This window comes from Leucoraja erinacea, chromosome 3, assembly GCF_028641065.1.
Source record: "Leucoraja erinacea ecotype New England chromosome 3, Leri_hhj_1, whole genome shotgun sequence".
In the NCBI taxonomy this organism is placed as follows: Eukaryota; Metazoa; Chordata; class Chondrichthyes; order Rajiformes; family Rajidae; genus Leucoraja; species Leucoraja erinaceus.
The window spans coordinates 91,847,536-91,864,724 of NC_073379.1; positions in this window are offsets into that span (position 1 = coordinate 91,847,536).

Genomic DNA, 17,189 nt, shown 5'->3' on the forward strand with positions numbered 1-17,189 from the left:
ATCCTATCCATGTACCTGTCTAAATGTTTCTTAAACACGGTGATAGTAGTACCTGCCTCAACTACCTCCTCAGGTAACTCGTTCCATACACCTACAACCCTTTTGTGAAAATAGTTGCCCCTCAGGTTCCTATCTTTCGCCCCTCACCTTAAACCTATGATTCACAATTGCCCTACTCTGGGTAAAAGACTGTGTATTTATTCTATCTATTCCTCTCGTGGTCTTGTACATGTCCATAAGGTCACTCTCATCCACCTGTGCTCCAAGGAATAAAGTCCTAGCCTGCTCAACCTCTCCCAGTAGCTCGAGTCCTGGCAATATCCTCGTAAATCTTTTCTGCACCCTTTCCAGCCTAACAACATCTTTCATAAAATAGGGTGATCCAAACCAAACACAATTCTCTAAATGTGGCCTCACTAATGTCTTGTACAGCATGACCTCCCAACTTCTGTACTCAATATTCTGACTGATGAAAGCCAATGAGCCAAAAGCCTTCTTGACCACCCTATCTACTTGTGACCCCATTTAAAAATAACTATGCACTAACACTCATAGATCCCTCTGCTCCACAACACTCCCAGAGCCCTCCCATTATTCACTGTGTGGGTGGTTTGACTACCCAACATACAACATACAATATATCAGCCCACCTACCCCATCAATCAAGATCCTGCTGCAATTTATGACAACCACCTTCGCTATCTACAATACCATTTTAGTGTCATCCGCAAACTTACTAATCATGCCTTGTATGTTCTCATCCAAATCAATGAAATAGATGACAAACATTAATGGACCCAATACCGAACCCTGAGGCACATCGCTAGTCACAGGTCTCCAGTCCAAAAAACAACCTTCCACTGTCACCCTCTGCTTCTTTCCATGAAGCCAATTTTCTAAGTGTTCTAAGTGTCTAAGAAGGAACTGCAGATGTTGGAAACATTTTCTATCCAGTCGGCTCACTTGGATCATTAACCTATTTTTGTTTTGTTTTTCCCCTCTCTTCTCCTCTATCCCTGTACTCTTGCATGTTTTAAGCCTAACCTTTAATGTGCTCATTTTATCTATTTCACCCATTCCATGAGGCAGCATTCTCAGTTTCCATTATACAGTATCAGATCTAATCTGTCAGTTGTACATTATATATAGCCTCTTGCATAATAAACGCAGAAAATGCTGGAACTACTCGGCAGGTCAGTCAACATTTCTGGCAAGGGTGATAAAGCAACGACTCGGGCTAGAGACCATTTGTCAAAATATATATCCTCCAGTCCTAGGCTCACCTACAAGTGAAAACATTTCACTCCACATTCACCTTCACAATCTTAAAGAACTCTATCAGATGTTCTCTCTAATAACTGCTTTCCTGAGAAAAGTGTACCAATTCAAAATATTTTCTGGTGTTGCAATTCAAGGGCTACTAATCACAAAGGCAAAATACAGAAGTATATTTATAAAAAAAAACATCCTTTATTGAAACCAATAAGCTGTAAATTACTTACAGTGTACCAACAACGTGTCAAATCTACGAGGATGTTATAGACAATAGACAATAGGTGCAGGAATAGGCCATTCGGCCCATCGAGACAGCACCGTCATTCACTGTGATCATGGCTGATCATCCGCAATCAGTACTCCGTTCCTGCCTTCTCCCCATATCCCTTGACTCCACTATCATTAAGAGCCCTATCTAACTCTCTCTTGAAAGCATCCGGAGAATTGGCCACCACTGCCTTCTTGACATCGCCAGTACGAGGGCCTCAGCTATAGGGAGAGGTTGGGCAGGTTAGGACTTTATTCCTTGGTGTAAGAAAGCAGGTCGATCTTACAGAGGTGTGTATGGTCACTAGTGGAATAGATAGGGTAAATGCCCAGAGTATTTTACCCAGAGTAGGAGGAATCAAGTACCAGAGGGATTTAAGTTTAAGGTGAGAGGGGAAAGATTTAATAGAAACTTGAGGGGCAACTTTTTCACACAGAGGGTGGTGGGAATAGGGAATGAGTTGCCAGAGGAGGTAGTTGAGGCAGGTACTATTACAATATTTAAGACATTTGGATAGATACATGGATAGGAAAGGTTTAGAGGGATATGGGCCAAACGTGGGCAACTGGGACTAGGGTAAATGGGGTATCTTGGTTGGCAGGGGCAAATTGAGCCAAAGGGCCTGTTTCCCTGCTGTATTACTCTGTGACTCTAAATGACACATCACACAGAACAATCTTCTTAAAAGTGGACCACACAAATACATTTGAAAAAATATAATAAACATATTCAAACTGTCGACTAGCATTTTTTAAAATCATTAACTTTACTATTGACATTGATAGACAGTTGTAAATTCAACCAACTCACTTGAAATTCACTAGTTTTATTATTCCCATAATTAAGGTACATATTTAAAACTACTCCCATAATTAAGGTACATAATTCTCTGCTGTAGTGATCAGAATTATTTGTTTTACATTACTGGATGCCATGTACTCAATCACAACAATCTCTAATTTGTTTGCATCTTTGGGCATTTTTGTACCCTTCTTTACATCCTCCATCCGGGTTTGTTGTAGTAACCAGGCCTTTCCTGGTTCCTCCTGTTCCTTTTAAAGTCACAAAGTCATCTCAACTGACATTCTCTTTCCAGACACATCTAAGTGTCTGAACTCTACCATAGCTGTTTTCAGTCTGTCTGGGCTCATCCTGGCACAATGAATTGGGATGTAGCCCAGATTATCACACAAACCAACCTCCATTCTATTGACTCCATTTATACTTCATGCTGCCTCTGCAAGGCCAGCAACATAATCAAGGATGAGTTGTACCATGGCCACTCCCTCTTCTTCCCTCTCTCATCGGGCAAACAGTACAGAAGTGTGAAAATGCACAGTTCCTGATCAGGAACAGTTTCTTTCCAGCTGTTATCAGGCAACTGAACCATCCTACTATCAATTGTTTAAGAAGGAACTGCAGATGCTGGAAAAATCGATGGTAGACAAAAATGCTGGAGTAACTCAGCGGCTGAAGCAGCATCTATGGAGCGAAGGAAATAGGTGACTTTTCATGTCTAAACTCTTCTGCAGACTGATGTGGGGTGGGGGTGGGGAGGGGCGACAAGAAGAAATGAAGAGGCACAGACAGTGGGCTGTGAGAGCTGGGAAGGGGAGGGGAAAGAGGGAGAAAGCAAGGACTACCTGAAATTGGAGGTCAATGTTCATACCGCTGAGGTGTAAATTACACAAGCAAAATATGAGGTGCTGCTCCTCCAATTTACGGTGGGCTTTCGGAGAGAGGAGGAGAGCTTCTTCAAAGTAGGCTCACCTTGAGGAGATTTTGCAGTTTCGGAGAGAGGCGGAGAACCTACTATCTACGTCATTGGTGACCCAGGGACTATCTTTGATCGGACTTTACTGGCTTTACCTTTCACTAAACCTTATCATGTATCTTTACACTATGAATGGCTTGATTGTAATCATGTATTGATTTTCCACTGACTGGTTTAGCTTTTCACTGTATCTCGGTACACGTGACAATAAACTAAAACTGAACTGGGCTGGGCTGGGCTGGGCTGGCATTATTGAGTCCACACTTCAATAACTGCTGTGACATCTATTATAAGCACTTCAGAGCATTTGAACTGTTTCCACATTGATCATAAAACATCCGCTCTTCCTGTCATTGACGCGGGCCATTCAGCCAGGCTGAATACATCAAGATTCTTGCAAACACTGGGTGGTTCACTGGGTAACAGCCTCTCACCCTGTTTGTGGATTTTGTTGTGGCCCAACTGTATTCCTGGAATCGCTGTGAGCCAGCCCTCCCATACTGTTCTAACAGGTTGCAGCCTTCCTTTGGAATTAATCCAGTGATGTCTGTGGATAGCCCGGTTGTTCTTTGACAGCCACGTCACGATCCTAATGATGCCTTTGACTAGGGCTACTTATAAATACAGAAGGTACATGGTACTGCCAAGATTCCCTCTTACAATAACTCTCTTATAATATCAGTGATGTTTGGACTTTAGACTTTAGAGATACAGCGTGAAAACAGGCCCTTCGGCCCACCGAGTCCGCGCCGACCAGCAATCGCTCCGTACACCCGCACTATCCTACACGCTAGGGACAATTTATAGTTTTACCAAAGCCAATTAACCTACAAATCTGTACATCTTTGGAGTGTGGGAAAAAAACTGGAGCACCTGGAGAAAACCCACGCGGTCATAGGGAGAACGTACAAACTCCATACAGGCAGCACCCGCACAGTCCATACACTCAGGAACAAACTCGGATTTCTGGAGCTGTAAGCAGCAACTCTTTTGCTGTGCCATTGTGCTTTGTTTCTGCAAGCCAACCTTGTATTCCAAATTGAGGAAGGAAGTGCCATAGAGGGAGTGCAGAGACGGTTGACCAGACTGATTCCTGGGATGTCAGGACTGTCGTATGAAGAAAGACTGGATAGACTTGGTTTATACTCTATAGAATTTAGAAGAATGAGAGGGGATCTTATAGAAACTTACAAAATTAAGGGGTTGGACAGGCTAGATGCAGGAAGATTGTTCCCATCCAGGACAGGGGTCACAGCTTAAGGATAAAGGGGCGAGAGAACTCTCTGCCACAGAGGGTAGTTGAGGTGCAACATTATAGATATCCACGGATCATACTTCAGGTTCCAGTGTAATTAATGATTCAGCTTTGACACCTTAATGCTTTTTATCCAGTTGCAGTATATAATTCACCCATATTTACGGTGCTACAGTGATACACTGGCAGAAAGGAGGAATTATAATAGCTCATAACATTGACACCAGAACACATGAACTCTCATATACTCAGGTCAAACCTGGGCGAGGAAACCTTCACCCGATGACTACCCATCTTTCACACACGGTTGCTAAATCAATCCAACATATTAAACAATAATTGGAAGTATTACTAAAAATAGTAAGGGCACAGAATGTTCTCCAGGTAAAGGATTTCTGAGGACTTCACTAACTGACCAGGCCAAGTCTTAGAGTCATAGAGCCATACAGAAATAGGCCCCTTCGGCCCAACTTTCCCAACATACCTTATCTACACTAGTCCTACCTGCCTGAGTTTGGGCTATATCCCTCTAAACCTATCCTATCCACATACCTATCTAAATGCATCTTAAACATTGCGATCATACCTGCCTCAACTACCTCCTCCAGCAGCTCATTCCCCCTCAGGTTCCTATTAAATCTTTCTCCTCTCACCTTTAACCTATGTCGTCTGGTTCTTGATTCCCCAGCTCTGGGCAAAAGACCCAATCTATTCTTCTCATAATTTTATACACCTCTATAAGATCACCCCTCATCCTCCTGTGTTCCAAGGAATAAAGTCCTAGACTGCTCAAACTCTGCTCATTGAAGGTCTCCCACTTACTAGACAACCTTTCACCTGCTAACAGCCTCACTCAATCAACCTTTCAAGTGTCCGTCTCATGCCATCAAATTTAGCCTGGTCCCCTTCCCTTCTCCCCCATTTAGGATAAAGTGGACCAGTCCTATCTTTTTGCATGAGTATTTTAAAACTAATAGAATCATGGTCACTGGTCCCAAAGTGCTCCCCCACTACCCAGCTATCATCATCAATGCTCTCTATCATCATTTAACAATAACCTGGTCACGGATGCTCAGTTTCGGTCTTGTCAGGGTCACTTGGAAACAGAACTCAATCCAAAATCATTCCAAACAGAAAAGTGCAGAATCCAAAAATAAGGTGAGAGTGACAGTCCTTAAGATCAAAGCAATATTTGATTGTGTGTATTGATGAACACTGGTAAAACTGAATTCAACATGCATCATTCCAATGAAGTCATACCTTGCACAAAGGTATGACTTCATTGTGGTCAATTAGTTATTAGTGGTCAATTATCCCAGTTCAAGGATGGCTCTCCAGAGTTCCACAGGACAGTGTCCTATTCCCAACTTAATTTAATTGATTAATCAATGATCTTCCCTTCATTGTAAAATTAGAAGAAGGAAAGAAGGAATGATGGATAGGACAGGTATAGAGGGTTATAGGTCAAATGCAGGCAGGTGGGAAAGTGTAGATGGGATATGTTGGTCAGTGTGGGCAAATTGGGCTGAAGGGCCAGTTTCCACTGTAAGACTTGAGTGTATGTACATGAAATACAATCCCCATTGAAATGAATAGAACTAAATATAGTCAGATGACTGGACAAAAGATAAGGGCTAAACAAAGATTACTAAGGAAGGAAACATCAGAGTATGAGATGAAAATATCTAAACATAACAAGAATTTCTATAAATATATTTTTTAAAGTCAACAAAATGAGCATTGTTTCCATATAAAATAATAGATAACAAGGATATTGCAGTAAAACGATACTTTGCATCAGTCTTCTCTATAAAGCGTCACTAAATAGCTCTCAGTCAGGAAGTGGGGGATTCAGAAAAAAGACACTCATTAGGGAGGAGTTTAAGAAAGAACTGCAGATGCTGGAAAAATCGGAGGCAGACAAAAATGCTGGAGAAACTCAGCGGGTGAGGCAGCATTTATGGAGTGAAGGAATAGGTGACGTTTTGGGTCGAGACCCTTCTTCAGACTGATGTGGGGGTGGAGGGGGGGGAGGAGGAGAAAGCTAGGGAAGTAGTACTGATAGCTGGACCTGTAGGCTGATGAAACTCCAGGCCCAGAAGTTCATAAAGGGAGTAAAGGAGTCTGAAGAAGGGTCTCAACCCAAAACGTCGCCTATTCCTTTGCTCCATAGAAGCTGCCTCACCCGCTGAGTTTTTCCAGCTTTTTGGTCTACATTTAAAGGAAGTAACTAATGTGATAAGTAGAGCCAGGATTTTGCCATAAATGCCATGTGCCTTTTCATGCCTTTTTTGGTGATTTCACCAGGATAATGCCTTTTTCAGTGCCTAAATCAACCTTTTTCTGCCGTTTTGCTCAAAGGTCGTGCTATTTTCTCTAGTTGTACCGTGGTTTCGTGGATCTTGGAAACGTTATTGTCATTCAGACCTTTCGGTCTGAACAAAATTTTGTTGCCGCACAATCATACATATAATAAAGTAACAAAACACACAATAAACACAAATTTAACATCGACCACAGTGAGTTCACCAGACACCTCCTCACTGTGATGGAAGGCAAAAATCTTAAGTCTTTGTCTCTTCCCTACTTGTTCTCCCTCTGCGCTGAGGTGATCCAGGCCTCCGATGTTGTGACCCCCCACCGGGTGATGGTGCTTTAGTCCCACGGCCCAACTGTGCTTCGTGAACGGGCTGGTTCAATCTCCGCGGCCTGGGGTGGTTGAAGCTGCCGCCCACCAATCCAGCAGAAGAAGCTGTTGCCGCGGGAGCTCCAGAAAAACAGGTCACCAACCTGTGACCTGTGCGACCTCAAGACGATGTCGTCTACTGGGCCCGCGGCCGAACCTCCAAAGTCGGGTCGCTGATAAGAGATGTGTAAGAAGGAACTGCAGATGCTGGTGTAAACCGAAGATAGACACAAAAAGCTGGAGTAACTCGGCGGGACAGGCAGCATCTCTGGAGAGAAGGAATGGGTGACGTTTCGGGTCAAAACCTTCCTTCAGACTATAGCTCTGCATTCAATATGGTCATCCCCACCAAGCTCACCACCAAATTCCACCAGCTAGGCCTCAGCTCGCCGATATGCGATTGGATCCTGAACTTTCTGACGGAGCGACCGCAGGCAGTGAGACTGGGCCCGCACCTGTCCTCCACTATCACCCTGAGCACCGGCACACCACAGGGCTGTGTACTAAGCCCCATGCTCTACTCCCTCTTCACTCACGACTGTGTCCCTGCATTCGACACCAACACCATCGTGAAGTTTGCAGACGACACTACAGTGATTGGGCTGATCACCAAAGGTGATGAAACAAAAATACAGAGCGGAGGTGCAGAACCTGGCAGACTGGTGCGCACGTAACAACTTGTCACTGAACACCACCAAGACCAAGGAGCTGATTATTGACTTCAGGAAGTCCCATAATGGAGAATACGCCCCAATCTCCATTTACGGGGAAAGTGTGGAGAGAGTGTCCAGCTTTAAGTTTCTGGGCACTCACATTTCAGAGGACCTCACATGGTCCACCAACACCGCTGCGCTGGTCAAGAAGGCACAGCAACGACTGTTCTTCCTGAGGACATTATAAAAGACTGGTCTGCCCCAACAGCTGCTGACAACGTTCTACCGCTGCACCACAGAGAGCATATTAATGTATGGCATCTCTGTGTGGTATCTCAGCTGCACAGAGGCGGAGAGGAGTGCTCTTCAGCACGTCGTCCACAGAGCGCAGAGGATCAGAGGACACAGCTACCAGCCTTGGAGGACATTTCCTACATACAGTGCCTCAGGAAGGCCATCATCATCCATAAAGACTCCTCACACCCTTGTAACAGACTGTTTGAACTACTTCCCTCCGGCAGATGTTACAAGGCCTTCTACGCCCGAACCTCCAGATTCAGAAACAACTTTATTCCCAGAGCTACAGTGGCTCTGAACCGGCCCTGCTGAGTGCCCCCCATCCCCCTCGGATGGTCATGTCACACAGCTTATTTCTTTATTTTACTTTTCTTTTATATTGGTTAGAAGCTGCATACTAAATCTAGTTGCACTGACGTGCAATGACCATAAAAGATATTATTATTATTATTAGGGTTAAGGAAATCGAGAGATATAGATGGTGGAGAGATAAAGAACAATGAATGAAGGATATGCAAAAAGGTATTGATGATAAAGGCCATTGTAAGCTGTTTGTGGTGTGAAAATGAGACTTGGGTGGGGGATGGGTAGAGAGAGAGGGAATGCCAGGGCTATGTGAAGTGAGAAAAATCAATTTTCATACCACTGGGCTGTAAGCAGCCCAAGCGAAATATGAAATGCTGTTCCTCCAATTTACGTTTAGCTTCACTCTGATAATGGAGGAGACCTAGGACAGAAAATTCTGTGTAGGAATGGGAAGGGGAATTAAAGTGTCCTGCAACCGGGAGATCAGGTTGGTTCAGGTGGGCTGAGCAAAGGTGTTCTGCGAAACGATCGCCCAGTCTGCGTTTGGTCTCGCCGATGTATAAGAGTCCACATCTTGAACAACGGATATAGTAGATGAGGTTAGAGGAGGTGCAAGTGAACCTCTGCCTGACCTAAAAGGACTGTCGGGGTCCCAACAGGAGAACGTATAGCCAAGGGAGAACGTATAGCGACTGGAGTTGCAACTTCTGCGGTTGTGGGGATGAGTTAACCTGGGAGTTGCGGAGGGAACGGTCTCTGCGGAAGATGGAAAGGGGTGGAGATGGGAAAATGTGGCTTGTGGTGGAATCTCGTTGGGGGTGGCGTAAATTTTGGTGGATAATGTGTTGCATTCGATGGCTGATGGGGTGGAAGATAAGCGCTAGGGGGATTCTATCGCTGTTGTGACTAAGGGGAGGGGGAGCAAGGGCAGAGCTGTGAGGTACTGAGAAGACACGAGTGAGGGCCTCATCTATGAATGAGGACATCTTGGACGTTCTGGTATGGAACACCTCATCTCGGGCATCCGCATGGACCCCAGCTATGCCTGCCTCTTTGTAGGGTACGTTGAACAATCCCTGTTCCAGGCATACACTGGCCCTATCCCCGAAATCTATCTTCGTTACATTGATGACTGCATCGGCCTGGAGCAGAGACTGCGGGACCTGGAGCTGGGGCAGCGGCCTGGAGCGGAGACTGCGGGGGGGTGGAGCTGGGGCAGTGGCCTGGAGCGGAGACTGCGGGACCTGGAGCTGGGGCGGCTGCCTGGAGCTGATGCTGTGGCGGGCTGTCTCGGAGCGGAGACCGTTCCCTCCGCAACTCCCGTTAACTAGTCCCTGCAATCGCAGAAGTTGCAACTCCTGTCGCTATACCAACTCCCTCGACTCTGTCCAGGGACTCCGACAGTCCTTTCAGGTTAGGTAGAGGTTCACTTGCACCGGCGGCGATGTAGAATCTACATCACCACGCAGGTCCGCTGGACCTCGCTCAGCCCGGAACCGGCTAATCTCCGGCCTGGATTCTCCTTCGATACACGCCTCAGCGCAGATTGGGAGAACAAAGGAGGCATAAGAGACCCATTGGAGACTAAGCACTTTGCCTCCATCACAGTGAGGATGTGCTTGGTGAACTCACTGTGGTGGATGTTTAATTTGTGTTTATTGTATGTTTTGTTTTTATTGGTTCTGTGTATGACTGCAGGCAACATAATTTCATTCAAACCGAAAGGTCTAAATGACAATAAAGGAATCTAATCTAATCTAATCAGTCAGAGTATTGAATAAATAAGTTGGGAGTAGGAAAGAACTGCAGATGCTGGTTTAAATCAAAGATAGATACAAAATGCTGGAGTAACACAGCGGGACAGGCAGCATCTCTGGAGGGAAGGAATGGGTGATGTTTCGGGTTGAAACCCTTCTTTGGACTGATGTCAGGGGAGTGGGCGGGACAGAGATAGAATGGAGTCGGAGACAATAAGACTGGTGGGAGAACTGGGAAGGGGGAGGGGATGGAGAGAGAGGGAAAGGAAAGGCAATGTTCATACTGCTGGGGTGTAAGCTGCCCAAGCAAAATATGAGGTGCTGTTCCTCCAATTTGTGCTGGGCCTCACTCTGACAATGGAGGCCCAGGACAGAAAGGTCAGATTGAGAATGGGAGGGGGAGTCAAAATGCTGGGCAACCAGGAGATCAGGTAGGTTAAGGCAGACTGAGCGGAGGTGTTCAGCAAAACGATCACCGAGCCTGCGCTTGGTCTCACCGATGTACAGGAGTTGACACCTGGAACAGCGGGTACAGTAGATCAGATCAGATCAGATCAGAATGCTTTATTGTCATTGCATGTGTCACATACATCGAGATTACTGTCTCTCCATTTAAAAGAACTTCAAACATTCACATACTCATACTTTTTCCACTCCCTCCCCAAACCCACCCATGGATTCACATTTACATAAATTAACACTCTCTCCCATCCCCCCTCCTTCCCCATAACCCGCTCCCGAGACAGAGTTCAGTTCCAAGGTTGCTGATGGGTAAAAGCTGTTCTTGAGTGCTGGCAACATAATTTCATTCAGACCGAAAGGTGACTTTAGCGACCTGTACCTTTTTCCTGAGGGCAGCAGTGTTAATAGGTGGTGACAAGGATGTGTAATGTCTTTCACGACATTACAGGTCCTGCTGCAGCATCTGGAGTGGTAAATGTCGATCAGCCATGATCGACAGCAGGCTCGAAGGGAGTTGACACTGGAACAGCGGGTACAGTAGATCAGATCGAAGGGCCGAATGGCCTACTCCTGCACCTAATTTCTATGTTTTTATGTCCACCAGAGGGGGCAGGGGGAGTCCAATGATACCCTGGGCAGTTTTTATTACCCTCTGGAGAGCTGCTCTGTCAGCTGCTGAACAGTTCCCAAACCAGGCAGTTATGCAGTAAGTCAGTATGCTTTCTACCGAACAGCGGTAGAAAGACTCCAGCAGTTTAGCAGACAGATGGGCCTTCCTCAGTGTTCTGAGGAAGTAAAGTCTCTGTTGCGCCTTTTTTACAACTGCAGCAGAGTTCACAGACCATTTAAGATCCTCACTGATGTTGATCCCCAGAAATTTAAACTATGCACCCTCTCCACCTCCTCGCCCTCTATCTCCAGTGGCCTGAGCTCCGCTCTATGTCGCCTGAAATCAGTGATGATCTCCTTTGTCTTTTTAGTGTTCAGAGAGAGATTGTTGTGAGCACACCACTCAGAAAGTCTGTGCACCTCCTCTCTATAGGTGACCTCGTTCCCATTTGAGATGAGCCCCACCACGGTTGTATCGTCCGCAAATTTTATGATCCTATTATGATCCTAAGGGAAAAAAGTTGTTCGGCACGGACTTGTAGGGCCGAGATGGCCTGTTTCCGTGCTGTAATTGGTATATGGTTATATGGTTATTTGCGGGGTGATGGGGCAAGCAGTCATGTGTGTATAGGGCGTAGAGGAGCGGACTGAGCACACAACCCTGCGGTGCTCCTGTGCTGAGGGTCAGGGATGTCGAGGTGTGGGGTCCAAGTCTCACCGTCTGTGAGCGTTCACTGAGAAAGTCCAAAATCCACCGACACAGTTGACTGCTGAGGCCAAGGTCTAGCATTTTTGTGATCAGCTTGCTGGGTATGATTGTATTAATAGCTGAGCTGTAATCAACAAAAAGCACCCTTACATATGACCCCTTCTCCTCTAGGTGTTGTAGTGCAGCATGGAGGACAGTGTTTATGGCATCCTCTGTTGATCTATTAGCCCTATATGCATACTGGTGTGGGTCGAGTGAGGGGGGCAGAGATAATTTAAGGTGACCTAGGACTAGCCTTTCAAAGCACTTGGAGACTACAGATGTAAGAGCAACGGGCCTGTAGTCATTGAGGGAGTTGATGTTTGTCTGCTTGGGCACCGGGATGATAGTGGTGGTTTTCAGGCATGCTGGCATGGAGGAATGTGCTAGGGAAAGGTTAAAAATGTCTGTGAATGCCCCAGCGAGCTGGTGAGCACAGTCTCAGAGCACCCTGCCTGGGATCTCATCCGGCCCAGCAGCCTTACTAGCATTAACAGTTCTCAGGGCCCGCTTTACCTCCTCTAACTGGAGGGTAAGTGGCTGGTCAGCAGGGTCCACTTGGAGAGAGGTTCTTTCATTCAAACCTCTCTCGAAACGGGCAAAAAAGTGGTTGAGCTCCTCTGCCAGCGATGTATTTGCAGCTGTCGGTGGATCCCTGCTGCCCCTGAGGTTTGTTAGGTTGTTGCCACATGCGTGCTGTATCCCTGGAGGTGAAATGGTCCTCGATCTTCTCCTTGTAGATGAGCTTGGAGGAGGTGTAAGTGAACCTTTGCCTCACCTGAAAAGACTGTCAAGGTCCTTGGATGGAGTCGAGGGGGAAGGTAAAGGAACAGGTGTTGCATCTCTTGTGGTTGCAGTGGTAGTACCTGGGGAGGGGGTGGTTTGGGTGCGGATGAGTTGACTAGTGAGTTGTGGAGGGAACGGCCTCTGCGGAAGGCTGAAAGGTGTGGAGATTGGAAGGTGTGGCCTGTTGGAGGTGGAGAACGTGGTGAAGGGTTATATGCTGCATGCGACAGCTGATGGCGTGAAAGGTGAGGACAAGGCGGCCTCCGTCCTTGGTACGAACTGGGAGAGGGGGAGCAAAAGCGGAGCTGCGGGATATCAAGGAGACCCTAGTGAGAGCCTCATCTATAATAGAATCGGGGAATCCCCATTTCCTAAAGAATGAGGACATCTCCGATGACCTGGTATGGAAAACCTCATCCTGGGCACAGATGCGGCATAGATGGAGGAATTGGGAGTAGGGGATAGAGTCTTTACAGGGAGCAGAGTTGGAGGAAGTGTAGTCTAGATAGCTATGGGAGTCAGTGAGTTTGTAATAGATGTATGGAGGTCATATTGCCGTTGTATAACCATGCTATAGGAAAGATATTGTCAAGCTTGAAAGGGTGCAGCGAAGATTTACACGAATGTTGCCAGGACTAGAGGATGTGAGCTATAGGGAGAGGTTGAGTAGGCTGGGTCTCTATTCCTTGGAGCGCAGGAGGATGAAGGGTAATCTTATAGAGGTGCATAAAATCATGAGAAGAATAGATCAGGTACATGCACAGTCTCTTGCCTAGAGTTGGGGAATCAAGGACCAGAGGACATTGTTCAAGGTGAAGGGGAAAAGATTTAATAGGAATCTGAGGGGTAACCTTTTCACACGAAGGGTGGTGGGTGTATGGAACAAGCTGCCAGAGAATGTAGTTGATGCTGGGACTATCCTAACGTTTAAGAGTTTGACACATACATTGATAGGACAGGTTTGGAGGGATATGGATCAAGCGCGGGCAGGTGGGAGTAGTGTAGCTGGGATGAGTTGGGTCGGAGGGCCTGTTTCCACACTGTATCACTCTATGACCTAAAAACTCAATTATTGAGAAGGATTCCAGAACCAGGGGCACAGTTTGAGATTAAGGAGTAAGCCATTTAGAATGGAGACGAGGAAACTCTTTTTCTCACTGAGAGTGGTGAGTCTGTGGAATTCTCTGCCTCAGAGGGCGGTGGAGGCAGGTTCTCTGGATGCTTTCAAGACAGAGCCAGATAGGGCTCTTAAAAATAGTGGAGTTAGGGGATATGGGGAGAAGGCAGGAATGGGGTACTGATTGCGGATGATCAGCCATGATCACATTGAATTGCAGTGTTGGCTCGAAGGGCCAAATGGCCTACTCCTCCACCTATTGTCTATTGTCTGTTGTCTATTGATATGGGCAGCAGACACTTGCGAAAACCACCACATCACCTCCTTCCAATTTACACACCATCCTGTGTTGGAGTTTACCTTTGGTTCTTCATCATCATTGAGTCTACATAAAGGCCTGTGAGACCCATCAGAATTAAAGGGCGCTCCTTTAGAAAGGAGGTGAGGAGGAACATCTTTAGACAGAGGGTAGTTAATCTGTGGAACTCATTGCCACAGAGGGCTGTGGAGGTCAAGTCAGTGGATGTGAGTCAGAGATAGACAAATTCTTGATTAGATCGGGAATCAAGGGTTATGGTGGAGAAGACAGGAAAATGGGATTAGGAGGCAGAGATTACTCATGATTGAATGACGGAGTGGACTCGATGGGCCAAATGACCTAATTCTATAACGTGAACGTGACCTGAGGGACTGCAGCAGGTCAAGAAGATGGCTCGCTACTAACATTTTAAGGGAAATTAGGGATGGGAAATAAATGCTGACTTTATCAGTAGTGCCTATACCCTCAAACTGATTGAAAGAACTATGAAGCGTCAAATCAATGTATCTGTGCAATTCGGAGTCATTCAGTTATGCAGGGATTAAAACATAGAACAGTACAGAACAGGAACAGGCTTTTAAGCCCACAATGTCCATGCTGAACATGATACCAAGTAATCTATCCCATCATTTAGAAGGCTGATTAACATGTAATAAAATTATAGAAGGCAAATTCAGAAAATTATTATTTATTTTACTCTGATTATATGTTTATATTCCTGTTAATCTATGTAAGGTGTCCTTGAGATGTCTGAAAGGCGCCCAACAAATAAAATTTATTATTATTATTATTATTATTATGAACCAGCAGTGCTGGCCATGATTGATGAATGTTTCAGTTCATTATTGCCAATTATTCATAGATATTGATTAGTAGGACTGGATGTTACAATCCCTAAGGTTCTTCACCACAACTGACACCCGGTATTCTTGGGGGTGACCACTAGGTGATTTTGCTACCAATCAGACACAACTTCAGTTGTGTACCTCAACGTCACTGGGTGTTTCAGCCTTTTATCACAAGACACCCTCAGTCGAGGCAGGCCCACTGCAGGGTGATCAGACCTGGGTGTGTGTCTTATGGTTAGCCTCTAGATGGTCACGTGGCAGCCCAGACAGCAACTTTTCTCTTCAGCCACAGCCAGCGACTGCTCCTTTCTGCTTTTTTCCTTCCATCTTCCTCTCTACTGCTGACTGTGGCTGGTTGGGCTCTGGACTCGTGTCCGTTGGTGGGACAGTACTTGGTTGAGCTTCGCCTGGGGTGCTGATACCCTGTGGACTGTGGTGGTTAACCTGCCACTGGGCTTCACTCGACTGATTTGGCCTACCTCTTAGAAGGTAATGGTCAATGCGAGGCCCCACACCAAGCTCTCCCAGGCACTTATCCCTGCCCTGGTGGATCTTGAGACCATTCTCTGATATTATCTTTTCCCAGCCACTTCGTAGCTTATGTCCTGCCAGGGTGCCGCGCTGTCAATTGCTGTCCTATTTCTCTTATTCATCGTCGATTCCTTCCGTAGCAATATAAGGGTGGATCCAAAACGCTGATTAGCGATGGATCCTGCTGGCATGAGGAGCTAGCCCATGCCAGCCCCGGTGGGGTCTATTCCCTCCGGTCAGCTGTCTCTCCAGGCTGTCACTAGGTCTTTCCCTGGTTGTCAGCAACCTTTTCGCAGCGGTCACTGGTTTGATCCAGATGTATTTTTGAAAGTGACTTATCAAATATTAAAGTTTATAATTAAATGCAATATGCATCACAATTTCAATTGAGTAAAGTCCCAAAGTAAAAGTACTTCCTATCACTCAATAGACAGAGCTAAGTGAAGTTTAACAAGTTTGCTTCTTGTTCACCTAGTATTAATACGATTGATCCTATCGTACTTCTATAAAAATTATAAAGATGAATATTTCTGTAACACCCAAGGCTCAATCAGCAGTTAAGTATATTAAGCTGACATAGTTATTTCGTTCTGCACCAAAATGCTTTTCATTACAGCAAAATTTAGTTAAACCAATTCTGTTAGAAAATTAACATTTTTCAAATAATTAAAAAATACTCAGAAGAATAAACTTCATCTGACTGTAGTTTGTTTGTTTTTTGGAGCAACATTAATATTTTCTTAAATGTGTGAGCGTAGAGATGGAGGGGTGTAAAATGAGGGTAGAAGCAATAGGTAGCAAGGTGAAAAGTAAAAGTGGCAGGCAGACAAATCCAGGGCAAAAATCAAAAAGGGCCACTTTTCATATATACATAATTGTATAAGGGGTAAGAACGTTGTAAAAGCAAGCCTGAAGGCTTTGTGTCTCAATGCAAGGAGCATTCGTAATAAGGTCGATGATTTGAATGTGCAGATAGCCATTAATGATTATGATATAGTTGGGATCACGGAGACATGGCTCCAGGGTGACCAAGTCTGGGAACTGAACATCCAGGGATATTCAATATTCAGGAGGGATAGACAGAAAGGAAAGGGAGGTGGGGTAGCGTTGCTGGTTAGAGAGGAGATTAACGCAATAGAAAGGAAGGACATTAGCTTGGAGGATGTGGAATCGATATGGGTAGAGCTGCGAAACACTAAGGGGCAGAAAACACTAGTGGGAGTTGTGTACAGGCCACCTAACAGTAGTGGTGGAGTTGGGGATGGCATCAAACAGGAAATTAGAAATGCGTGCAACAAAGGTAAAAGTTATAATGGGTGACTTCAAACTACATATAGATTGGGTGAATCAAATTGGCAGGGGTGCTGAGGAAGAGGATTTCTTGGAATGTATGCAGGATAGTTATCTAAACCAACATGTAGAGGAACCAACGAGAGAGCAGGCTATTTTAGACTGGGTATTGAGTAATGAGGAAGTGTTAGTTAGCAATCTTCTTGTG